The sequence below is a fragment of the Manis pentadactyla genome, chromosome 8 (assembly GCF_030020395.1).
Source record: "Manis pentadactyla isolate mManPen7 chromosome 8, mManPen7.hap1, whole genome shotgun sequence".
In the NCBI taxonomy this organism is placed as follows: Eukaryota; Metazoa; Chordata; class Mammalia; order Pholidota; family Manidae; genus Manis; species Manis pentadactyla.
The window spans coordinates 44,849,430-44,877,176 of record NC_080026.1 but is presented as its reverse complement, the minus strand read 5'-3'; positions in this window follow the sequence as shown (position 1 = coordinate 44,877,176).

Here is a 27,747-nt window from a genome sequence, read left to right as displayed (position 1 = left end):
TTAACACATAGTCTACAGGCACACACCTGATCATCTACATTTGCTCTCTTACAACACTAAACTATGTTTTCTACCTTTATGTTGTATCTACCTACCACTTCAGCATCTTATTAACAATAATAAAGAGAGAAATGTGGTATCCACATATAAATCAAGTATAAAAATCAAATGTGTATTCATATTTGAACTGACTGTTTATAGTTCATAATGCATGAGCAAAACCAAAAGTTTCTGTGATGACTGCCCTTGTACTGTTCACCATGTAACTTATTCACTATGTAAGAATTTGTTCTCCATGTAAGAACTTGTTCGTTATGCTTCAGAAGATTGGAGACTGACGAAAATTAGGCTTGGGGTGGATTAATGATTGTGCATTGAGCATTGACTCCCCTATACAGAATTTTATTGTTGTTAACAACCATTTGATCAATAAATATGAGAGATGCCCTAACAACAACAACCAAGAAAAAGTACACACTTCCAATTGTAAAATAAATAAGTAACCGGGATGTAATGTATAGCATAAGGAATATAGTCAAAATATTGTAACAACTTGGTATGGTGATAGCTGGTACTTAGAATTATCATGTATATAAATGTTGAATCACTGTGTTGTACACCTGAAACTAATGTAATGTAATACTGTGTGTCAACTACCCTTCAATAAAAAATAATTATCTAAAAAAAAAAAAAAAAAGACTTTCAAAAAGTGCTTGCTTTTCTTTTGTTCCAGGGATGCTGGCTGTGGTTTACTGTTCCATTTCCCTAGTATCCAGCACACCTCACACTGTGTGTCTGTGCTCACAGTGTGAATGACTAGGGCTGGGTATTTAGCAGTCCTGAGCTCCCACTCCCTCCCTTCTCTGACTCCTCTCCTCCCACCAGGGAGCTGGGGTGGGGGGCGCACTCAGGTTCCGCCAGGTCATGGCTTGTATCTTACCCCTTTCGTGAGGCACTGGGTTCTCACACGTGTAGATGTAGCCTGGCTATTGTATTGTATCTTCTGGTCTCTCTTTTAGGAATAGTTGTTTTTGTATTTTCAAAAATATATATGGTTTTGGGAGGAGATTTCCACTGCCCTACTCACGCCACCATCTTGGCTCCTCCTTGAGTCTGTGGTGGCATTTTTATGTGCTGTATGCAGAGTGGCCAGGGGGGCCATGTGTACCTGTCATGTCCCAGCTGTTACAGATGCTGCAGAGTAATCCTCTAAGCCATCTTCCTCTGCCCTTCATGCCAGGGCACCGACTCTCAGGGGTGCTTCCCTTCCCTGGAGGGGGCCTGAAGTGGGCCTGGAACAGAACCTTAAAGGGACAGGCAGGGCTTTCTGGGAAGGAGCCTGCAAAGAATTTTCTCCCGACCCTTTTTGCCCCAAATGTGTTTCTTCTAGCTGGACATGGGTGCATCAAATCCCATTTTGCAATTGCTTCCCACTTTCAGTTCAGAGATGCCAGTCTTGCCATTAGAAATACCAGGGTCTGAATTTATAAAATACAAAAGGATTCATGTGAAGAGGCATTCAGAATTGGCCAAGGCACTCTCTGGGCATTTCCTGGGTCAGATGTTCTCCAAGTGGGCATCCCTGAGGACTGGTTAAAAATGCAGATTCTCAGACCTCACTGCAGACCCGCTGAGTCAGAGTCTCTGAGGCCATGGCCCAGCTGTCTGTTTTACCCAGCTTTGCCAAGGATTCTGTGGATCCTCGAGTTTGAGAAGCACTGAACTCATATATAACTCCAAGTGTTTGGAGGAACTAGCTGTTCTGAGTGCTCCCCTGAGAATTCAGTCAGGAAAATTAATGGTTAACTTTCTTTTTAATGTAAGCCTAAACCAGTGGTTCTTAAATTTGAACTATAACAGAACCAACTGGGGGACTTGTTAAAACTGAGCTTGCTGGGTCTCATTCCCAGCCTCCAATTCAGTAACTCTGTGTTGGGGCCTGAGAATTTGCATTTCCAACAAGTTCCCCAGTAAGGACAATGTTGGGGTTCTTGTCTGGGGACCACATTTTGAGAACCATTATCTTAAGCAATTTCCAGAATAAATACAGTCCTGACTAATGAATCAACACAGATACTATGCACTCACCATTAAATCAGTACCATATAAGTTAATAGCCTACTTTTTGAGGGTTTAAAAAAATTTATTTTTTAAATAAGTTCAGAGACTTTTAGTGGCAATATCTCATTGTTACTCAGTTTTCTCATCTGTAAAATGGGCAGAGCATAGTATCCACCTCAAAGGCTCGTTCTGACAGCTAAATGAGAGAATCTACAAAAAAGCACCTAGCCCATTTCTGGCACACTGATACATCCTCTCTTTTTAGAGGATTACCTATTACAGTCATGATCTCATATTTGTGTTGGACTAGGAAATTACTGACATAACTTCTGCAATCCCAAATCCTATGAAGCACATACATGCTAGATGAGAGTTAACTGCATTCTGTTCAAAGCCAATGAGTGGGAAGAAAACTTTGCTCAGCCCTTGTGGGGCAGGGGACTATATGCCTTCAGCCATACTGCCTTGAGCCAGGGAATTCCAAGAAGTAGCGCTGAAACGGGTCAAATTTTTACTGTATTTTGGATAACAAAAGAAATAGACACTCATGGTAAAAAGCTGACACGTTAGGCTTCTCTTTCCTTTAGGATCCTTGGTGGTAACCACATGTAAACAATGAGTTATAAGCCCTTCTCCATTGCCTAGGAAAGTGAATAACATCCTCATTGTTTTCCTTCTGGGCAAGTTCAGTATCAGTCAATACTGACCCAAGACTACCTGCATTGGTCTCCAGTGACATGAGCTGCTGGCTTCGGTGACTCGTGTGGCATAAAAAGGGTTTGCCCCCAACACTTTCCCTGAAAACAGGGCATCCTGCTACCAAGTCAAAATGGGGGAGCCTCCTCTCTCCCCGGAAGTGGAGGACATGTGTTCCAGCATTTCAGCTTGAGGCAACTGAGTGGATGCAGGAAGTTCAGCTAGTCAGGGACAGGGTCAGTGGCCCCCTGAGTAGGGAGCTTCTCTTGCAAAATGCCTTCCAGGAGGAAGGAACTGCCTACTTTTTAAAGTAAACTTCTTTGCTCCTCTGAGTTACCTTTCCCAGTTCCTGGGGTTGCTCTCTTCTCCCGCCTGCCAAGCCCACCCACGGAGCCTCTGAAGCACAGACCCCAACCTCAGGCCCAGGGTGGGTAGTCACTGTGCCGGCTGCAGAAGCAAGTGCCCCTTGCATGGCGGGGCTGTGGGAATCTGCCTCGGGCTGCCCTGGCTCCCTGATGGCTCTTGCTCACCTTCCAACCTGCCCAAGGAATGGACTTCTGCCATGGCTTCACAGCACATCCCTGTATTTTCCTTTCAATGAGAGAGAAAGTATATTGTTATTTTTTCAGCTACACACTAGCAACTCCACATTTACCCTGTCATCCCTCCATTTACAATGTCTCGAAGGCCCACCTCCTGCTCTCAGGACCCATATGGGTCCTTCATGACCCCAGTGCACCTGCTCTCCCCTCTGGCCTCAGCTCTCCCCAGCACATCTGGGATGCTGACCTTTGGCCCTCCACTGTCTAAGCTAGGCACCCCCTCCTCCCCTTTCCCTGCTTCTTCCTTCCGGTGTCAGCTGGGAGGTCTGTTACTCCTGGAAGCCATCCCTATGCACTTTCCAAGCCTAACAGCTTTCCATCACCTTCTAGAATTACCCATTCTCTCCAACTACATTTAGACAGAAACTGGCTGATACTATAAATATTGTTTGGAAACTTGCTTTTCCCCTTCAACATTTTTCTTGACGGCTGTTCTGAGAGCCCTACTAGTCCATGGTAAGGATGTACCCTGATGTAGTGGGTGATTCCCCTGTGGATGGGAACTTAAGTTGTTTGTACTTTCACTATTACAGAGAGTATTGCAAAGAACATTCTGTGCACATCTTTGCACAGAGGTGGAAGAATAGTTTAGGACAGAAATCTGAGGGCAGAAATTGCTGGCTCAAATGGTACCTATATGCTGCAAATTTTGAAAAAGAATTCCAAAGTACTCTCCAAAATGTAAGTTCCTGTTTGCACTTCCATCAACTGAAACAGCCCTCACTACTTGCTCAAGGGCTGTTGGAACTGAATGCTGGCACAGCCTTTTAGAGGGCTATTCCGCAGTGTCCCCCAGAAGGCAAGGCTCCTTCCCCCTGCTTTGCCCAGGGCTTTTTCCTCCTCCAACTAGTCAAAGGCTCAGGTCTTCCAGGACCTTCCTACCTTTGGGGGTGGGGTGACATCTGAGATGGGGATTAGAACAGGAACCCAAGGTCTTTAGTACTTATTGAAAAAAACCTTTGTTTTGCTGATTGACCCACTGGGGTTTTGACATGCTTTGGGGTTTTGTTTTGTCATTTCTGTGGCTTTGGAAGTGGCAGGTGCTCAGAAAATGTGCAAATGTGCATGTGAATCCGCTGGCGGGTGAAAGGATGTAGCAGGTAAGGAACCTGGTGGTGGCTGGTGGTGATAGTGGCTTTAACCCAAAGTAGTTACTTTGGAGTCCTATTTCCTGACATTCCTATATCCCCCCATTAATCAGTCCATTCAGTCATAAAATAATTCTTGAGTGCTTTACAGATGCCAGAACCTGTACTAGGCTTTGGGATGTAGTTATTATACAGATACCGATTTGGAGGAGACAACAAAGAGCAGGCCCCTAAGTGGGAAGGAAAACTGTGGAGAGAGAGAGGACACTCAAGGGTAGGCAGCAGCTGGATCTGGGCATTTTGAAATGTACTTCAAGAGCACAGGAAAACCCCCAAAGAGGTTTAAGCAAAGGTAGAGAAACCAGATTTAATCTATTATATTAAAGGTTCCCTCTGTATGCTGTGCTGGGAGCACCCCCTTGCTTTCTGGAGAAAGGAGCCTGGGGTCAGCCTTATGTAGCAGACTCACTGGGTTTCTATTCCTCTGAATAGTTCGAATTCCACCCTTGTTCCTAGAGCAGGGCTAGGACTAAATGGCTGTGGCCTTGAAATTGGAAGAGTGCTGGACAAGGGGGTGGGAGCAGGCAGCTGGGCCAAGGACTAGGTGCTCCATTAGCCCTTGGAGATGGCGGGTAAGAGCCTGCAGTGAGTGGGCAGGCAGGAGTGCGGACCCAGGGCCTCCTGGCCCCCTTTCTCATGCCCTCCTCCAGACTACCACCCCTATCCTGCTCAGCCCCGCTGTCCAAGAAAGAAGGATTGAGGCTTTCCAAATTCACTAGGCTAAAGCTTTTCAAATACAATTGCAGAACCCACCTGACACCATGAACTGAACTAGTTCCCCACATACATCACTTCCTTCATTGCTCAAAGCTGCCCAGTAAAAGGATGATGTGCTGCATTATACACAGGAGGACGCTGCCCATGGGAGAGGCCACCTAGCCCCGGGTCCCACACCATGAGGCTGGTGCCAGGGTCACATCCGAGGTCATTTCACCCTTCCGTGGTCCATCAGGGGCTTGACATTAAAAACCTTTCAGGAGCCTGATATCAGAACACCTGTGGGTCCTTGCGTCTCCTCACTCCCACACAATTTAGCAGATAGAAGGAAGCTCCAAGGAGCTGTACAAATGAAGACTTATAGTCAGAAGGGGGCAAGAACAGGAAGTCACCCTGGGCAAAAAGGTCCGCTATTGCAAGGTCCCCTTCCTTCCAGGGACAGCAGGGGCCTATCAGGCAGATGGCCTAACTGGTGCTGATCAGGCAAGTCTTGATTGCTGCTTTAGGATTCCACTTGTAGGAGACACAAAACTGTAATTAAGTTGAATCTTGGTTTGGCAACTCTATTTTGGGCCTGTTATCTTGTTTTCCACAATTTAAGAATTTGTTATTCTTGTCCTGCCCTCAGGAGACTTAAGAGTTTGGCAGCAGAACTGACCTACAATTATAACAGCATTGAATTCACTCCTTATGTAGGGAGCAAGTACCCTATATAGGCTTGATCCTCACATTTTTGAAGCTGTGGTGGCTCCAGTGATGTTTCCATTTTTCTCGTAGCTTCTGATTCATAATTGGAAAAAGACTGGTCTTTGTTTTGGAAAAAAACACTTAAAAGTTAAAGCCAGTAATTTATTCCTGAACTGAGAGTTTTCACCTGTGAGCTAAATCATCCTGTTTGTGACTGTAAATGCTCCTCACTGGGAGCAGAGATGCTTCTGAAAAGAGGATCTTGGTGACTGTGGGGGAAAGCTGATCATCAACCTGGCCAGACTCAGACAAAGCTGGGGACAGGAATGAGGGCTGCGGACAGCTGTGGTCTCAAGGAGATGGCGACCATTTGGTTGGTCGGGTTCCCCCCAGGGCAGCAGAGCAGCCCTGGAGAGTGCCCTGTGGGGGGACTGGGGGTGCCCCCACCAGCCGTCCACAGGGCAGGGGTGCTCCTGTCCAATTTGAAGTTCTTTCCTTCTGCACTGACTCTCACCTGAGGTTCCCAAGCCTTTCTGGAAAAGTCTGTTTCTGGTCCTAGCCATATCCTAGGGAATCAAGGGAATCGTGTGCCTGTGACTAGTGGAAAGGAGAAGCATCGAGGAGGTGAGAGATGACAGGGCAGTGACAGATGGCTCTGGAACATGTGCTGCAGCCAGTGTAGGAAGAGACCGCAGCTGGGCTGGCAGAGAAGACCTCCTCCAGAACACTCCAGGGAGGGAAGCCGGGCAGGTTCCTGGCTTTCTCACCCCAGCGTTCCTTGAGCATTAAAGGGAAGGAGGACCTTTCAGGCTTGAAAACCTGAGGAATCAGGACTGACTCAGCTGGAGAGTGAGGAAGGCCAGGGCCCAGGAGGGTTGCACACAGGAGGTGATTATAAACAGAGTTTTGAAAGATGAATAGCAATTTGACAGCGAATCAAAGGAGGGAATCTATTCCAACTGCTTTCCCCAGTTTTCACCCATCACACATCAGCTAGGAAATTTATTCGGGTCTTTAAGAGATCCCTACATTCCAATACTTGTAGCACTGGACCAGGCCCCACCCACTTGGAACAGAAAAATGGGGTGGCCTCTGCCTTTCCGAGTCATCTGTGGGGAGGGACAGGTTTCTAGATTCCTTGGGCTCTGCTGGGCTTTATAAGCCTGGCCATGAATACCATTCCCAGGCCCATCTCAGATCCAGTACAGTGCTTATAGATTGCTTTTGTCAAAACGTGTGAATTCTCTTGGGGGTGTGGCAGAGAGATTTATTTAGTCTTTGCAGAGTTGGTTCTTATTTGCCATTACCTGCAAAAATATATTTCTTGGGCCCAGTTCCCAGAGGAGTAATGTTAGGTCATTACTGCATGAATTGTTAGGCTGTAAATGGGCCATTCCTCACTCATCTGCAACTCGGCAATGGTAGCTTCACAGTGGGGTCATTGAAGGCCCTCCTGTTATGACCATCAGCTGGGGCAGCAGCCGTTGATGACTGCATGTGCAGAAAGTGGACACTTTGGAAATATCTGTGGGTGTATGTTAATCATTTCTCCCCTGCTTCTGTTTTAATGTGTGATGCAACAAAGCCAGACACAGCTAAGGAAGGAACAGGGAGACAGCATTCAGAGTTTATCATAAACTTCAAGTATCTCTGACTGATGAACCCACAAAGGGGAAATAAATGGTGCTGGTACTCTTCTGAGGTATGCATCAGGGTCTCAGGCCCCCAGGAACGGGTAAGTTGTCAAGGCCGGGCACAGGCTCCAAAGCGGGTCAGCAACTTGGGTTATTCCAGTGGTTGTCATCCCTCCCACTCACCTGCCAGCAGCCTCTCCTCAGTGCTAGTGCCTCTGCACCCAACTCATCAGAGTGCACCTGATCAAGGCCTATTGCTGAGGAGATGCTTGGCTGAAATAGCCTTATCAGCCTCCCACCCCCAGGATGCATCCAGCTTAAGGATTAGCACAGGTGTTTGTAGTTAAGAAAGTGGTACTCAAGCAGAGAAGTTTTGGCCCCTGCCCCAACTCTTGAGCACATGTGGCCATGCCTGGAGACACTTCTGCTTGTCACAACTGGGAGAGGGAGTGTGGGGAAGTTAGGGTTCCTATGGCCAGGATCCTCACTGAACTTAAACCACCTGATGATGTAACTGGCCTGTTGCTAGGCTACTGCTTCCACACCTTTAGGCCATAAGCTATTATTGCGCTATATAGAGAGCTCGGCCCAGTGCTCTGGGAGGAGACAGAGATGCTAGTGCTCAACCTACCGCCAGAGAACAAGCCGGTTAATAAACCCTTTCACCCCAAAGAGCGTTTTGCTCTCAATTTCTTTGGTCACTTTGAATCCATAGTGAACTTGCCCAGGGCTAAAACCCATTGACAAGACAATTGGTGAAAGTCGGCAGGGTTCATTGTTGACCAATGTAAAAGACAGGCTGTCCTTATGGGAGGGGTGCTTCAGCGGGCTGCCCCCGTGAATGGGGAGACAGTGGATCGTACCCCAGTGGGTATGTGGTCTGAGGTGGGTTGCCTCCTAGAGGACTGGGCCCCACCCCAGGACTGGAGGCAAGTGGAGGTGACACCTGAGGCAGTAGGGGTGGCCCTTGGTATAGTAAGCAGAGCCTTTGAGAAGCAGAGTGCCCGTGAGGGAGCGGGGAATGCAGGTTGGCTGCTTCTCACAGTATTAAAAAGGTCTATAGAAGAGACCCAAGAAATGGCGGCACAAGAACTCGAGCTGCAGACTTCTGTGGATTCCCTGAGGAAGGAGATGGCCTTGATGCGGGAGGAGGCAGCACGAGAGCACCGGCAGCAAGGTGCCATTGGAGATGAGATGGCAGCACTGCCAGGTGTTCTGAAGGAGGAAGAGGCCATCAAGGAAAAAGATGAACTCCTGAGGGAAGCACAGGCAGAGGTGACATGAGAACGTCAGCTGTGAAACATTGAGCTGAAGGTAACAGACCTTCTGAAGACTGAGGTAGCATTGCTGTGAGGCACAGTAGAAAAGGTAATGATTTTAGCAGAGAAGGCACTCGGGGGAGAGGAGAGAAAGGTGCCATCAGCCCCAGAAATGGAGGAGCTGGGGAAGGATGAAGGGGTGGTGCCAGAGGCACTCACCCTCCTGTGTTGAAAGCACGCCCAGTGGTTGTAAAGAAAAAAAAGACCCAGCAGCTGAAAGTTCCCCAAGGAGAGGAGCAGCGCCCTCCCCAGGTCGTGGAGCACTCTATGGTCCCCCCCTATACTCAGGCTGAGCTGGTGGATTTGGGCTCCCAGTTTAGGCAGAAACCCTTGGAGTCAATATCAACTTGGCTCCTGCGTCTGTGGGACTTAGGGGTGACACCTGAGGCAGTAGGTGGAATTGTTCTGTCGGGATCATAGATGGGAAAGCTGTCTTCCCTGACAGTTCAGCCTGCCTTGAGGCAGTGATTACAAAACGCACATCTGACACCAGGGAGTCACTCCCTCCTCAATTGGCTTATGGCTGCACTTCGTGCTGTGTGGCCCAATCCAGGTGATCTACAATCCTTTCCTGTTAGATGGCAGACATATGCTGAACTCCAACAGGTGTTATGGGAGCTAGGCATAAGAAATGCCATCTATAGTCCAGAGAATCATGGCCCAGATGAATAGACTTTCACTACTGGGATGAAAAATATTGTACTTCAAACGGCTCCCACATCCCTCTTTGGGTCTCTAGTGGCTATTCTTTTCCCTCACTTAGGGCATCCCATAAGCGAGGTGACACATACAGTAGCAGACTTAGGAGAGGTTGAAGCAACGAGTATCGGGAAAGAAATACGACTTGTTACTCACAGGAAAAATTTACAGGAGCAGATGGAAGGAAATTAGATGGGAAGTCAAATAGGATCTTACTAGAGGTATGGCAATAGCTGAACCCAGAGCAGCAGTTCCATCTATTAAGACCAAAGAGGCAGAGGTCAGAGACAGAGCCATGAGTCCGGCCTGTGTTTTTCAAAGAAATCTTGCTGGAGAACGAGCCAACCTCACTTGAGCCCACAGAGGAAGGTGATTGGGGAACACTGATTGACTGAGGGAAAGGTTGAGGTATCTGCCCTGAGGGACCAGCAGGGGATCAGAGGCACATGTTGAAATAGCTATCCACTGGTCTGCAGTGAACATAAAACGTGTCCCGGCTCTGGTGGGCTCTGGGGCTGAATGTTCACTGATTCATGGTAACCCTGAGCGGTTCCCTGGAACCACTACTATCATGGATGGATATGGGGGGAAGGCTATCAGAGTGAAAAAAGCCCAAATCCCTTTGGAAATTGGGTGTCTACCCCCAAAAGAGTACACTGTGTACATATCTCCGATCCCTGAGTACATTTTGGGGATTGATATCCTGCAGGGTCTATGGTTGCAGACCACTGCAGGTGAGTTCAGACAGAGAGTACAGGTGGTGAAGGCAGTTCTGAGGGGACATCTAGGCACCCACCCATAGCTTTGCCTGTGCCTCATTGGGTGACTAATACCAAACAATACAAACTGCCTGGAGGGCATAAGGAGATTGGAGAAACTCTCCAGGACCTGGAAAAGGTGGGTGTTATAAAGCACACATATAGTCCTTTCAATTCCCCAGTGTGGCCAGTAAAAAAGCCAGATGGCTCCTGGCGTATGACTGTGTATTAGAGAGAAATGAATAAAGTCATACCCCCTATGCATGCTGCTGTCCTCTCTATTGCAGCCTTGATGGATACCCTCAGCCATGAACTAGGATCATACCATTATGTGGTAGATCTTGCTAATGCCTTCTTTTCCATTGACATTGAGCAAGAAAGTCAGGAACAGTTTGCCTTCATGTGGGAAGGACAACAATGGACTTTCACTGTCCTTCCACAGGGATACCTCCACAGCCCCACCATCTATCATGGACTTGTAGACCAAGACTTGGGTACATGGGAGAAACAGCCAATGGTGTGGCTGTACCATTATATTGAAGATGTCATGCTCACGTCCCATTCTCTTTCAGACCTAGAAGGTACATCACCTAGACTACTGCAACATTTACAGGAGAAAGGATGGGCTGTGAACAGCACCAAGGTTCAGGGGCCTAGTTTGTCTGTCAAGTTCTTGGGAGTCATCTTGTCGGGTAAGACCAAAGTTATACCAGAAGCAGTTATAGACAAAGTCCAGGCCTTTCCTACCCCTACAACTGTAGCATTTCTACTGGAGTTTCAGGTTCTTCTAGGTTACTAGGCAGTGTTTATTCCAAACTTAGCGCAAATTCTGAAGCCCTTATACCAGTTGGTATGAAAGGGTATCAGGTGGGACTGGGATGAGACATGTGCATCTGCCTTTACTTCAGCAAAAAGGTTAGTCAAGGTTGTGCATGCCTTGAGTGTTATAAACACATCAAGGCCTTATGAGCACAATGTTCATGTGACTGAGAATGGTTATGGCTTGGGTCTCTGGAAGTGGCTTGAACAATCTCACCAACCCATTGGATTCTGATCACAACTCTGGAAAGGGGCAGAGGTACAATACACTTTGAAAGAAAAAAACTGGCTGCTGTGTATCATGCCTTGCTGGCTACAGAACCCATCACTGGAATGGCCCCGATAAAGGTAATAACTACCTATCTCATCTTGGGGTGGGTACGAGACTGGACCCAAAAGCCAAGGAGTGGTGTGGCACAAATGCTCACACTGGCCAAGTGGGGTGCTTACCTACAGCAGTGTAGTGCCCTCTCTAGTAACCCCTTGAGTTTAGATCTCCAATGCTTCTTGGGTCCGGTGACATATACTACTGAAAAGCAGGAAGAACTTGCTTTCGAACCATTAGTAGCAGAGAGTCCCTATCAGGAGGGAAGAGTCCCTATACCTGAAGATGCATGGTACACAAATGGCTCCAGCTGTGGGCAACCCCCAAAATGGAGGGCCATAGCTTTCCATCCTAATACTGAGACAATATGGATGGAAGATGGTGAGGGGAAGAGCAGCCAATGGGCAGAGTTGCGGGCTGTGTGACTTGTGATCAGCCAGGAGCCCTCCCCTGTAGTTGTCTGCACTGACAGCTGGGCTGGCTATCAGGGCTTGACCCTGTGGCTACCAACCTGGCACCATGCCAACTGGCCAGTTGGTCACCAACCCCTTTGAGGGCAAGAATTGTGGCAATGGGGCTGTGGTCAGACTGAAATAATTACAGTATACCATGTGACAGGTCATTTGCCACTGGCATCCCCAGAAAATGCCAAAGCAGATAAATTGGCCCAGATACGTTGGTTAGAAGGAAAGCCTGCCTCTGATGTAGCCCAATGGTTACATCAGCATTTGTTGCATGTGGAGCAAAGGACAATGTGGGCTGTATCCTGTTGGTGGGGCTTGCCTTTGACCTTTGAAGAAGTTAGTAGAGCCTGGCAGGAGTGTGTCGTGTGTTCCAAAAGGGACTTACACTGAGTTCCACAGCAACATGGGACAATAGCTAAGGGGCCGATATCCCTCGTCAGGTGGCAGATAGACTATATTGGGCCTCTACCTGTGTCAGAAGGATATCGGGTATGCCATGACTTGTGTGGACACAGCTACTGGACTTCTGGTTGCTTTTTCTACCCGTTCTGTAGACCAGCAGACAACCAAAAGAGGCCTGGAGCATCTCTTTGCTGCCTATGGCCGACTACAGGTAATTGAGAGTGATCAGGGCACCCATTTTATTGGACATGCACTGCAAGAATGGGTGCAACAGCTAGGAATCAAATGAAGTTTCATTTGCCATACAATCCTACTGCAGCAGGCATGATAGGAGGCACAATGGCTTATTAAAATCCAGACTAAAGTCAGATACCAATAGTCTGTGGGGATGGTCAGTCCACTTATGGACCGTGCTGTGGTGTCGGAATGAGAGACCCTGAAAGGGAGCCCTGAGCCCCACAGACATATTAACACATAGGGCTGCCTCCCTTATACAACTGCAAGTACAAACCAAGGAAAAATCACTGAAGCTGAGATTTTGCCACCAGAATAAGATCTTGCTGCCGGTAGCAAGTGCACTGAACCCCGGAGACTCCATTGAGTGGATGTGGCCTTGGACCTTTCAACACATGGACCAGCGATAGCTGGCTCTCCTGGCACCTTGGAGACAAGGCCTGGAAGCTGGCTTCCTGTGTATTCCTGGAATAACAGCAGAGTGGCTGCCAAAGGTTACAATAGTATATCCTGAACAGCCAGAAGGTAGGGGCATCTTACTGGGGTGTTTTGTTTTATCATTATGGCCAGTGCATGCACCTCCAGTAGCACTATGTATAGACCCTTCAGTAACCCCCATGGGGAAAGGAGTAAAAGTATGGTATACTAGACCCTTTCTGCTACAGTCCTATCACAGGACCACTCTCTTGCATGTATTCTACATGGTGGATAAGATTTGCCTATGTTGGTGTCATTAAAACATGTGTCTTACCACCCCTAAAGACTTTGTGGATTGGGACCTTCCTCTGGCTTGATGATTATTATAATTTTTGTTATTAGGAACCTCCTCTGGCTTGAAGATTATTACAAGTTCTGTTACCTGTATCAAAATCTTGCTGTATCTTTGTTTTTATTATCTCTAAGTTGTTGTTATCATCTGTTGCTATTGTGGAATCTGGTTACAGATTCTTTACCTCTTGTTACTTTCTTTATTTTGAAGTCTATTTTGTCTGATACTAGTATTGCAACACCAGCTTTTTTCTCCCTGTTGTTTGCATGAAATATCTTTTTCCATCCCTTGACTTTTAATCTGTGCATGTCTCTGGGTTTGAGGTGAGTCTCTTGTAAGCAGCTCTTCCAGTGCTTCCACCCCCGGCACGTGCTGCCACTCTCCCACTACTGGGCCAGTGTGTCAGGGTCTGTGTCAGTTGGAGGAACAACTGGCAGGCTGCTTAGTGGCATGAGGGGCTTCAGAGCTGCACTGCCTCCCCAGAGTTTAGGGCACCTAAAGTTCCCCGGGATTCCCAGCTCCTGGCTAAGTGTGCTGGGATGACTTTGTCCAGCTATGGGGTCCCTGTCTCTTTAAGACTTGCACAAAGTTGAGTTCTCGCAGATTTAGATGTATCCTGGCTGTTGTACTGCATCCACTGGTGCCTCTTTTAGGAATAGTTGTATTTATTGTATTTTCATAAATATATATGTTTTGGGGAGGAGATTTCCTCTGAACTACTCATGCCGCCATCTTCCTGTGATCTTATGGAGCTCTTTTTATAGAGTCAACAGCCATGTATTGCCCACAGGTGTGCAGTGAGCTAGTCAACCAGGGCCAGGTGAGAATCCTGGCCACAGGAGCTCTCATTTTATCCACACCATCCCAAGAAAGTATTTTTTTCATGAAGCTGGATGATCCCAACTTCATTTTTAAGTCCTAACTCGGAGGACATTTCCAGAACAGAATTCCACAATGTTCCTTGATAATCCAATCTTGGGTCAACCTCAGAAAAATTCACTTCTTACATATCTCTGTAGAAAGGATGAGAAAGGGAGAGTCCAGTAGAAATGGGTGGGAAGAGGGAAGATGTCTTGTCAACAGGTTTCAGCCCCTGGAAAGCTCTCTATGGATTCAAAGCGACCAAAGAAATGACAGTAGAACATTCTTGGGGTGAAAGGGTTTATTACCCAGCTTGTTCTCCTGGTGGTAGGTCGAGCACTAGCGTTTCTGCCTCCTCCCAGAGCACTGGGCTGAGCTCTCTGCATAGCACAATAATAGCTTATTGCCTAAAGGTGTGGAAGCAGTAGCCTAGCAACAGGCCAGTTACATCATCAGGTGGTTTAAGTTCAGTGAGTATCCTGGCCATAGGAACCCCAGCTTCCCCACACTGCACCCCTCCAGGGTTCTCATCTCACAATCCACACGCTCTCAATCTTCCACAATGGTCCCTGTACAAGAAAGCTGGAGCACTGTAACTGGATTCCACAACAGCAACAGATGATAACAACATGAGAGATAACAAAAGTTAAGTTACAACAAGATTTTGATACAGCTAACAAAAACTATAGTAATCCTTAAGAGGAGGAGGTTGTTTCAGGTGTATTCAAAACCAATTCTAGGGGGTGGAGCCAAGATGGCGGCATGAGTAGGACAGTGGGAATCTCCTCCCAAAAACATATACTTTTTGAAAATACAACAAATACAACTATCCCTTAAAGAGAGACCAGAAGATACAGGATAATAGCCAGACTACATCCACACCCGTGAGAACCCAGCACCTGGCGAAGGGGGTAAGATACAAGCACCGGCCTGGCGGGACCCAAGCCCCCCTCACCCCAGCTCCTGAAGGGAGGAGAGGAGACAGAGTGGGGAGGGAGAGGGAGCCCAGAACTGCTAAATAGCCAGCCCAAGACATCTGCACTGGAGCACAGACACAGTGTATGCGTGGGGTGCTGGAAACTAGGGAAACAGGACAGTAAGACCTGTGAGCAGGTCCCCGCAGCTGGTTCCCTTGGGACAAAGAAAAGCAAGTGCTTTTTGAAAGTCTTAAATGGACAGGGACCCCACAGCTGGATGGAAGCATCCCAGGACACTTAGCCCAGCAGCTGGGAATCCCAGGGAACTCCAGGCACCCTAACCCCCTGGGCAGCAGCTCTGAGACCCCTCACAGCAATAAACAGCCCCCTGTCCTTTACCCCTCCAGTGCCCTGCCATAGCAGAATAGCAGCCTGAGGCTGGCCATGTTCACAGCAGGGGAGCTTCCTCGATAGCGGCCGGGCAAGAAACAGAGACCCAGTCTACATGCAACTGCCCAACGCAAGCCACTAGGGCTCGCCGTTGTCCCAGTAAAGAAAGGCCAGGAGCAAGTGGAAAGGGTCTTGGCTCTCCCATCTGACAGATGAGTCAATAGCATACCACTGCATCTATTTGATCCAGACCATACTAACCCAGACATATTCCACATCATCCCCTGAGAAGGAATCTGGGGAGATAGATTTAACCAATCTTCCTGAAAAAGAATTCAAAACAAAAGTCATAACCATGCTGATGGACTTGCAGAGATATATGCAAGAGCTAAGGAGGGAGAATACAGAAATAAAACAATCTCTGGAAGGACTTCAAAGCAGAATGGATGAGATTTAAGAGACCATTAGTGGACTAGAAATCATAGAAAAGGAATGCAGAGAAGCTGATGCACAGAGAGATAAAAGGATTTCCAGGAATGAAAGAATATTTAGAGAACTGTGAGACCAATCGAAATGGAACAATATTTGCATCATAGGAGTACCAGAAGAAGAAGAGAGAGAAAAAGGGATAGAAAGTGTCTTTGAAAAAATGATTGCTGAAAACTTCCACAAACTAGGGGAGGAAATGGCCTCTCAGACCACAGAAGCACACAGAACTCCCATGACAATGAACCTAAGGAGGGCAACACCAAGACACATAATAATTAAAATGGCAAAGATCAAAGACAAAGAGTATTAAAGGCAGCCAGAGAGAAAAAAAAGGTCACCTACAAAGGAAAACCCATCAGGCTATCATCAGACTTCTCAACAGAAACCTTACAGGCCAAGAGACAATGGCATGATATATTTAATGCAATGAAACAGAAGGGCCTTGAACCAAGGATACTGTATCCAGCACACTTTTCATTTAAATATGAAGGAGGGATTAAACAATTCCCAGACAAACAAAAGTTGAGGGAATTTGCCTCCCACAAACCACCTCTACAGGGTATCTTAGAGGGACTGCTCTAGATGGAAACACTCCTAAAAAGAGCACAGAACAAAACGCCCAACATATGAAGAATGGAGGAGGAGAAATAAGAAGGAAGAGAAGTAAAGAATCATCAGACAGTGTTTATAATAGCTCAAAAATTGAGTTATGTTAGAAAGTAAGATAGTAAAGAAGTTAACCTTGAACCTTTGGTAACCACAAACGTAAAGCCTGCAATGGCAATAAGTACATATCTTTCAATGATCACCCTAAATGTAAATAGAGTGAATGCACCAATCAAAAGACACAGAGTAATAAAATGGATAAAAAAGCAAGACCCATCTATATGCTGGTTACAAGAGACTCATCTCAAACCCAGAGACATGCACAGATCAAAAGTCAAGGTATGGAAAAAGATATTTAATGCCAACAACAGGGAGAAAAAAGCAGGTGTTGCAATACTAGTATCAGACAAAATAGACTTCAAAACAAAGAAAGTAACAAGGGACAAAGAAGGACATTACATAATGATAAAGGGCTCAGTACAACAAGAGGATATAACCATTATAAATATATATACACCCAATACAGGAGCACCAACATATGTGAAACAAATACTAACAGAATTAAAGGAGGAAATAGAATGCAATGCATTCATTCTGGGAGTCTTCAACAAACCACTCACTTCAAAGGACAGATCCACCAGACAGAAAATAAGTAAGGACACAGAGGCACTGAACAACACACTAGAACAGATGGACCTAATAGACATCTATAGAACTCTACATCCAAAAGCAACAGCATACACATTCTTCTCAAGTGCACATGGAACATTCTCCAGAATAGACCACATACTAAGCCACAAAAAGAGCCTCAGTAAATTCCAAAAGACTGAAATCCTACCAACCAACTTTTCAGACCACAAAGGTATAAAACTAGAAATAAATTGTACAAAGGAAGCAAAAAGGCTCACAAACGCATGGAGGCTTAACAACATGCTCCTAAATAATCAATGGATCAACGACCAAATTAAAATGGAGATCCAGCAACATATGGAAACAAATGACAACAACAACACAAAGCCCCAACTACTGTGGGATGCAGCGAAAGCAGTCTTAAGAGGAAACTATATCACAACCCAGGCATATTTAAAGAAGGGAGAACAGTCCCAAATGAATAGTCTAATGTCACAATTATCGAAATTGGAAAAAGAAGAACAAATGAGGCCTAAGGTCAGTAGAAGGAGGGACATAATAAAGATCAGAGAAGAAATAAATAAAATTGAGAAGAATAAAACATTAGAAAAAAATCAATGAGACCAAGAGCTGGTTCTTTGAGAAAATAAACAAAATAGATAAGCCTCCAGCCAGACTTATTAAGAGAAAAAGAGAGTCAACACACATCAACAGAATCAGAAACGAGAAAGGAAAAATCATGACGGACCCCACAGAAATACAAAGAATTATTAGAGACTACTATGAAAACATATATGCTAACAAGTTGGAAAATCTAGGAGAAATGGACAACTCCTAGAAAAATACAACCTTCCAAGACTGACCCAGAAAGAAACACAAAATCTAAACAGACCAATTACCAGCAACAAAATTGAAGTGGTAATCAAAAAACTACCCAATAACAAAACCCGTAGCCAGATGGATTTACCTCGGAATTTTATCACACATACAGAGAAGACATAATACCCATTCTCCTTAAAGTTTTCCAAAGAATAGAAGAGGAGGGAATACTCCCAAACTCATTCTATGAAGCCAACATCACCCTGATACCAAAACCAGGCAAAGACACCACCAAAAAAGAAAACTACAGACCAATATCCCTGATAGATGCAAAAATATTCTACAAAATATTAGCAAACCGAATTTAAAAAAATATCAAGAGGATCATACACCATGACCAAGTGGGATTCATCCCAGGGATGCAAGGATGGTACAACATTCGAAAATCCATCAACATCATCCACCACATCAACAAAAAGGAGGACAAAAACCACATGATCATCTCCATAGATGCTGAAAAAGCACTCGACAAAATTCAACATCCATTCATGATAAAAACTCTCACCAAATGGGCATAGAGGGCAAGTACCTCAACATAATAAAGGCCATATATGATAAACCCACAGCCAACATCATACTGAACAGTGAGAAGCTGAAAGCTTTTCCTCTGAGATTGGGTACAAGATAGGAATACCCACTCTCCCCACTGTTATTCAACGTAGTACTGGAGGTCCTAGCCATGGCAATTAGATAAAACAAAGAAATACAAGGAATCCAGATTGGTAAAGAAGAAGTTAAACTGTCACTATTTGCAGATGACATGATATTGTACATAAAAATCCCTAAAGACTCCACTGCAAAACTATTAGAACTCATATTGGAATTCAGCAAAGTTGCAGGATACAATTTTAATACACAGAAATCTGTGACTTTCCTATACACTAACAATGAACTAATAGAAAGAGAAATCAGGAAAACAATTCCATTCACAATAGCGTCAAAAGGAATAAAATACCTAGGAATAAAAATAACCAAGGAAGTGAAAGACCTACACCCTGAAAACTACAAGACATTCTTAAGAGAAATTAAAGAGGTCACTAACAAATGGAAACTCATCCCACGCTCCTGGCTAAGAAGAATTAATATTGTCAAAATGGCCATCCTGACCAAAACAATATATAGGTTCGATGTAATCCCTATCAAATTACCAACGGCATTCTTCAATGAACTGAAAGAAATAGTTCAGAAATTCATATGGAAACACCAAAGACCCAAATAGCCAAAGCAATCCTGAGAAGGAAGAATAAAATGGGGGGTATCTCATCACCCAACTTCAAGCTCTACTACAAAGCCACAGTAATCAAGACAATTTGGTACTGGCACAAGAACAGAGCCACAGACCAGTGGAACAGAATAGAGACTCCAGACATTAACCCAAACATATATGGTCAATTAATAAACAATATAAAGGAGCCATGGACATACAATGGGGAAATGACAGTCTCTTCAACAGATGGTGCTGGCAAAACCAGACAGCTACATGTAAGAGAATGAAACTGAATCACTGTTTAACCCCATACACAAAAGTAAATTCAAAATGGATCAAAGACCTGAATGTAAGTCATGAAACCATAAAGCTCCTAGAAAAAAACATAGGCAAAAATCTCTTAGCCATAAACATGAGCTACTTCTTCATGAACATATCTCCCCAGGCAAGGGAAACTAAAACAAGCTGAAAAGCTTCTGTACAGCAAAGGACACCATCAATAGAACAAAAAGGTATCCTACAGTATGGGAGAATATATTCATAAATGACAAATCCGATAAAGGGTTGACATCCAAGATATATAAAGAGCTCACACACCTCAACAAACAAAAAGCAAATAATCCGATTAAAAAATGGGCAGAGGAGCTGAATAGACAGTTCTCCAAAGAAGAAATTCAGATGGCCAACAGACACATGGAAAGATGCTCCACATCACTTGTGATCAGAGAAATGCAAATTAAAACCACAAGGAGATATCACCTCACACCAGTAAGGATCACCACCATCCAAAAGACAAACAGCAACAAATGTTGATGAGGTTGTGGAGAAAGGGGAGCCCTCCTACACTGCTGTTGGCAATGTAAATTAGTTCAACCATTGTGGAAAGCAGTATGGAGGTTCCTCAAAATGCTCAAAATAGAAATACCATTTGACCCAGGAATTCCACTTCTAGGAATTTACCCTAAGAATGCAGCACTCCAGTTTGAAAAAGACAGATGCACTCCTATGTTTATCGCTGCACTATTTACAATAGCCAAGATATGGAAGCAACCTAAATTTCCATCAGTAGATGAATGGATAAAGAAGAGGTGGTACATATACACAATGGAATATTACTCAGCCATAAGAAAAAACAGATCCTACCATTCGCAACAACATGGATGGAGCTAGAGGAGCTAGAGATGGAGCTCAGTGAAATAAGCCAGGTGGAGAAAGACAAGTACCACATAATTTCACTCCTATGTGGAGTATAAGAACAAAGGAAAACTGAAGGAATAAAACAGCAGCAGAATCACAGAACCCAAGAATGGACTAACAGTTATTAAAGGGAAAGGGACTGGGAAGGATGGGTCGGAAGGGAGGGATAAGGGCAGGGAAAAAGAAAGGGGGAATTATGATTAGCATGTATAGTGTGTGTGTGGGGGCACAAGGAGGGCTATGCAACACAGAGAAGACAAGTAGTGATTTTACAGCATCTTACTACGCAAATGGACAGTGACTGTGAAGGGGTATGTGAGAGGGACTTGGTGAAGGGGGGATCCTAGTAAACATAATGTTCTTCATGTAATTGTAGATTAATGATACCAAAAAAAGAAAAACAAAAAACAGTTCTACTCTGATGAATTCATGACTCTTACTTTGTAGTGGTATGGATAGGGAGCTCCATGCACTCAAGAGAGTAGCATATTGTTTTGCTAAGGTGTGTGCCCAATCCACAAAGAACTTAAGGGTGATAAGACACATGTTTTAATGACACCGACATAGGCAAATCTTGTCCATCAGGTAGGATGCATGCAAGAGAGTTGTCCTGTGATAGGACTGTAGCAGGAAGGGGGTATCATCCAGGTCTAGTGTACCATACTTGTACTCCTTTCCCCATGGGAGTTACTGAAGGGTCTATATATAGTGCTACTGGAGGTACATGCACTGGCCATAATGATAAAACAAAACACCCCAGTAAGATGCCCCTAAATTCTGGCCATTCAGGATATACTACTGTGACCTTTGGCGGCCACTCTGCTGTTATTCCAGGAATACACAGGAAGCCAGCTTCCAGGCCTTGTCCCCAAGGAGCCAGGAGAGCCAGCTATTGTTGGTCCATGTGTTGAAAGGTCAAAGTCTACATCCACTGAATGGAGTTTCCGGGGTTCAGTGCAGTTGGTGCTGGCAGCAAGATCTTATTCTGGTGGCTGAAACTCGGCTTCAGTGGTTCTTCCTTGGTTTGTACTTGCAGTTGTATAAGGGAGGCAGCCCTATGTGTTAATATGTCTGTGGGGCTCAGGGCTCCCTTTCAGGGTCTCTCATTCCGACACCACAGCACGGTCCATAAGTGGACTGACCATCCCCACAGACTATTGGTATCTGACTTTAGTCTGGATTTTAATAAGCCATTGTGCCTCCTATCATGCCTGCTGCAGTAGGATTGTATGGCAAATGAAACTTCATTTGATTCCTAGCTGTTGCACCCATTCTTGCAGTGCATGTCCAATAAAATGGGTGCCCTGATCACTCTCAATTACCTGTAGTCGGCCATAGGCAGCAAAGAGATGCTCCAGGCCTCTTTTGGTTGTCTGCTGGTCTACAGAACGGGTAGAAAAAGCAACCAGAAGTCCAGTAGCTGTGTCCACACAAGTCATGGCATACCCGATATCCTTCTGACACAGGTAGAGGCCCAATATAGTCTATCTGCCACCTGACGAGGGATATCGGCCCCTTAGCTATTGTCCCATGTTGCTGTGGAACTCAGTGTAAGTCCCTTTTGGAACACACGACACACTCCTGCCAGGCTCTACTAACTTCTTCAAAGGTCAAAGGCAAGCCCCACCAACAGGATACAGCCCACATTGTCCTTTGCTCCACATGCAACAAATGCTGATGTAACCATTGGGCTACATCAGAGGCAGGCTTTCCTTCTAACCAACGTATCTGGGCCAATTTATCTGCTTTGGCATTTTCTGGGGATGCCAGTGGCAAATGACCTGTCACATGGTATACTGTAATTATTTCAGTCTGACCACAGCCCCATTGCCACAATTCTTGCCCTCAAAGGGGTTGGTGACCAACTGGCCAGTTGGCATGGTGCCAGGTTGGTAGCCACAGGGTCAAGCCCTGATAGCCAGCCCAGCTGTCAGTGCAGACAACTACAGGGGAGGGCTCCTGGCTGATCACAAGTCACACAGCCCGCAACTCTGCCCATTGGCTGCTCTTCCCCTCACCATCTTCCATCCATATTGTCTCAGTATTAGGATGGAAAGCTATGGCCCTCCATTTTGGGGGTTGCCCACAGCTGGAGCCATTTGTGTACCATGCATCTTCAGGTATAGGGACTCTTCCCTCCTGATAGGGACTCTGCTACTAATGGTTCGAAAGCAAGTTCTTCCTGCTTTTCAGTAGTATATGTCACCAAACCCAACAAGCATTGGAGGTCTTCATTCAAGGGGCTACTAGAGAATGCACTATGCTGCTGTAGGTAAGCACCCCACTTGGCAAGTGTAGGTGTTTGTGCCACACCACTCCTTGGCTTTTGGTTCCAGTCTCGTACCCACCCCAAGATGAGATAGGTGGTTATTACCTTTATCAGGGCTATTCCAGTGATGGGTTCTGTATACCACACAAGGTGTGATATATGTCAACCAGTTGTTTTTCTCTCAAAGTGTATTGTACCTCTGCCCCTTTCCAGAGTTGTGATCAGAATCCAACAGGTTGGCGAGATTGTTCAAGCCACTTCCAGTGACCCCCAGCCATAACCATTCTCAGTCACATGAACATCGAGCTCACAGGGCCTTGATGGGTCTAACAGTCAGGGCATGCATGGCCTTGACTGCCCATTTTGCTGTAGTAAAGGCAGATGCACATGTCTCATCCCAGTCGCACCTGATGCCCTTTCATACCAACTGGTATAAGGGCTTCAGAATTTCTGCCAAGTGTGGGATAAACAATCTCTAATAGCCTAGAAGACCCCAAAACCCCTATAGCAATGCTACTGTTGTAGGGGTAGGAAAAGCCTGGGCTTTATCTATGACTACTTCTGGTATAACTTTGGTCTTACTCAACGAGATGACTCCCAAGAACTTGACAGACAAACCAGGTCCCTGAACCTTGGTGCTGTTCACAGCCCATCCTTTTCCTGTAAATGTTGCAGTAGTCTAGTTGATGTACCTTCTAGGTCTGAAAGAGAATGGGACGTGAGCATGACATCTTCTATATAGTGGTGCAGCTGCACTGTAGGTGGTTTCTCCCATGTAGCCAAGTCCTGGGCTACAAGTCCATGACAGATGGTGGGGCTGTGGAGGTATCCCTGTGGAAGGACAGTGAAAGTCCATTGCCATCTCTCCCATGTGAAGGCAAATTGTTCCTGACTTTCTTGCTCAATGTCAATGGAAAAGAAGGCATTAGCAAGATCTACCACATAATGGTATGTTCCTAGTTCATGGCTGAGGGTGTCCATCAGGTCTGCAATAGAGGGGACAGCAGCATGCATAGGGGGTATGACTTTATTCATTTCTCTGTAATCCATAGTCATATACCAGGAACCATCTGGCTTTTTTACTGGCCACACTGGGGAATTGAAAGGACTATGTGTGTGCTTTATAACACCCACCTTTTCCAGGTCCTGGAGAGTTTCTCCAATCTCTTTATGCCCTCCAGGCAGTTTGTATTGTTTGGTATTAGTCACCCAACGAGGCACAGGCAAAGCTATGGGTGGGTGCCTAGCATGTCCCCTCAGAACTGCCTTCACCACACGTACTCTCAGTCTGAACTCACCTGCAGTGGTCTGCAACCATAGACCCTGCAGGATATCAATCCCCATAATATACTCAGGGATGGGAGATATATACACGGTATACTCTTTTGGGGGTAGATGCCTTATTCCCAAAGGGATTTGGGCTTTTTTCACTCTGACAGCCTTACCCCCATTTCCATCTATGATAGTGGGGATCCCAGGGAAAGTATCAGGGTTACCATGAATCAGTGAACATTCAACCCCTGTGCCCACCAGATCCAGGACACATTGTACATTCACTGGGGACCAATGTATAGCTCTTTCAACATGTGGCCTCTGGTCTCCCCTGGTCCCTCAGGGCAGGTACTTCGACCTTCCCCTCAGTTGACCCATGTTCCCCAATCATCTTCCTGTGTCAGCTTGAGTGAGGTTGGCTCACTCTCCAGCAGGATGTCTTGCAAACACACAGGCCAGACTTGTGGCTCTGTCTCTGGCCTCTGCCTCTTTGGTCTTAATGGCTGGAATTTCTGCTCTGGTTTCAGTTGTTGCCATAGCTCCAGTAAGATCCTGTTTGACTTCCCATCTAATTTCCTTGCATCTGCTCCTGCCCATTTTAAATCAACCCACATCTGGGTGCTCGTAACCTTCATGGGGCCCTTTAAGTTCTTCTTGTGAGTAGCAAACCTTATTTTTTTCCACGTTCTCACCAGCTCTCCTAAGTCTGATACTATACGTGTCACCTCACTTACAGGCTGCCCTACGTGAATGGAAAGAATGACCACTAGAGACCCAAAGAGGGATTTAGGAGCTGTTTGAAGCCTAATATTTCTTATCCCAGTAGTGAAAGTCTCTTCATCTGGACCATGATTCTCTGAACTATAGATGGCATTTCTTGTGTCTAGCTCTCCTAACACCTGCTGGAGCTCAGCATACATCTGCCATCTAGCAGGAGAGGATGGCAGATCACCTTGATTGGTCCACACAGCACAAAGTGCAGCCATAAGCCAATTGAGGAGGGAGTGATTACCTGTGGTCTGATGTGCGTTTTGTAATCACTGCCTCAAGGCAGGCTGAACTGTCAGGGAAGCCAGCTTTCTCATTTTTGATCCCAACAGAACAATTCCATCCATCCCAAAGTCCCACAGATGCAGGAGCCAAGCTGATATTGACTCCGAGGGCTTCTGCCTAAACTGGGAGCCCAAATCCACCAGCTCAGCCTGAGTATAGGGGGGGAGCACAGAGTGCCCCATGACCTGGGAAGGGGGTTGCTCCTCTCCTTGGGGAACTTTCAGCTGCTGGGTCTTCATTTTCTTTACAACCACTGGGCATGCTTTCAATAGAGGAGTGGACAGTGCCCTCAGTACCACCCTTTCATCCTTCTCCAGCTCCTCCATTTTTGGGACTGATGGCACCTTTCTCTCCACTCCCCCGAGTGCCTCCTTTGCTACATCCTTTACCTTTTCTACAGTGCCTCACAGCAATGCCAGCTCAGTCTTCAGCACCTCTCTTACCTTAACCTCCATGCTTTGCAGCTGGCATTCTCATACCACCTCTGCCTGTGCTGCCCTCAGGTGTTCATCTTTTTCCTTAATGGTCTTTTTCTTCTTCAGAGAACCTGACAGTGCTGCTGTTTTATTCTGTAAGGAATGCTCTACCTCTCCAACGGCACCTCCCTGCCAGTTTTCAACTCACATTCTCATGCTGCCATTTCTTGAGTATTTTTCAGAACCATGTCCTTCTCTTTTGTAGACTTTTTAAATACTGTGAGAAGTGGCCAACCCACAGTCCCCACTGCCTCACGGGCACTCTGTCTCTCAAAAGACCTACTTTCTATACCAAGGGCTATCCCTTCTGCCTAAGGTATCACCTCCACTTGCCTCCAGTCCTGGGGTGGAGCCCACCACTCTAGGATGCAAGCCACCTCAGACCACATACCCACTGGGGGACAATCCACTGTCTCCCCATTCATAGGGGCAGCCCTCTAAAGCACCCCTCCCATAAGGGCAGCCTGTCTTTTTCCTTGGTCACCAATGAACCCTGCCAACTATGCCAATTGTCTTGCCAATGGGTTTCAGCCCCTGGCAAGTTTGCTATAGATTCAATGTGACCAAATAAATGACAGTAGAACACTTCTTTGGGGTGAAAGGGTTTATTACCTGACTTGTTCTCCCAGTGGTAGGTTGAGTACTAGTATCTCTGCTTCTGCCCAGAGCACGGGGCTGAGCTCTCTATATAATGTAATAATAGCTTATTGCCTATGGGTGTGGAAGCAATAGCCTAGCAACAGGCCAGTTACATCATCAGGTGGTTTAAGTTCAGTGAGTGTCCTGGCCATAGAAACCCCAACTTCCCGACAGAAGAGTACACTATCTATTCCACTATTTCAGAGAGATGCCAATTTCCAAATCTGTTCTAAGTTCAAGAGCTTCAGTTATTATTGCTGCACAGTAATGAAAACTTGGAAATATATATAGCAACTTGAAACAATAGCCTTATCATGCTTGTGGATTTGGACAGGGCCCAGCAGGGGATGGCTTAACTCTGATCCATGCTATCTGGACCTCAAGGCCAGGACTTGAGCTGGAGCTGCTAACCAGGACATCTGCATAGGGCCTGTCTATGACACCTAACCTTCCTCAGAACATGGCAGCCTCGGAGGCTGCTTAGATTTCTTACTCGGAAGCTCAGGGATCCACACACAAGTGACCCAGGAAACAAGCCAGAAGCTGAATGGACATTTCTGGCCTAGGTTTGAAAGTCACTCTGTGTCACTTCTGTCACACTGTTTTGCTGACAGGCCAGTCAAAAGTCCCTTCAGAGTGAAACTCAAGAGAAAGGGTATAGAGCCTGCTTTTCAAAAAATCCATAGCCAAGCAAGAGAAGAACAGCTCTGAATCAAGCCACCCCTATATTTAATCAAGTCAAACCATATATTTAATATATGATAAATATATATACTTCTGACTGATTGTCTTTAATCTTTTATTGTTTCATCATAATGTGATCAATTTAAAGAATGTTTAGTTAAAAAAAGTTGTGGTCCAGTATGCATAACATAAAAACACCATCTTAAGCATTTCTCAGCGCACAGTTCAGCATTAAGTACATTCACATCAACCAGCACCACCATCCATAGACCTGTCTTCATCTTGCAAAACTGAAACTCTGTACCTATTAAACACTAATTCCCCATTACCCCTTTCTCTTTGCCCCTGGCAACCACCATTATACTTTTTATCTTTACGAAGCAGACTGCTCTGTATATCTCATTTAAGTGGAATTATACAATATTTATCCTGTTGTGGTTGGCTTATTTCACTAAGCATAATGTCTTCAGCTTTTGTCCATATTGTAGCTCATGTCAGAATTTCCTGCCTTTTAAGGCTGAATTATATTCCATTGTGTGCACATGCCACCTTTTGCTAACCCACTTCTGCCAGTGGACACTGGGTTGCTCTCCTCTCTTAGGGACTGTGAATAATGCTGATATGAACATGGGTGTGCAAATATCTCTTTGAGCTCCTCTGTAATTCTTTTGGGCATATACCCAGGAGTGGAACTGGTAGGCCATATAGACATTATATTTTTAATTTTTTGAGTAACCTCCATACTGTTTTCCATAAGTGCTATATATCTTTTTAAATTCACACCAACAGTGCACGAGTTTTCCAATTTCTCCATTTCCTATCTATATGCTTGTTATTTTCTGCT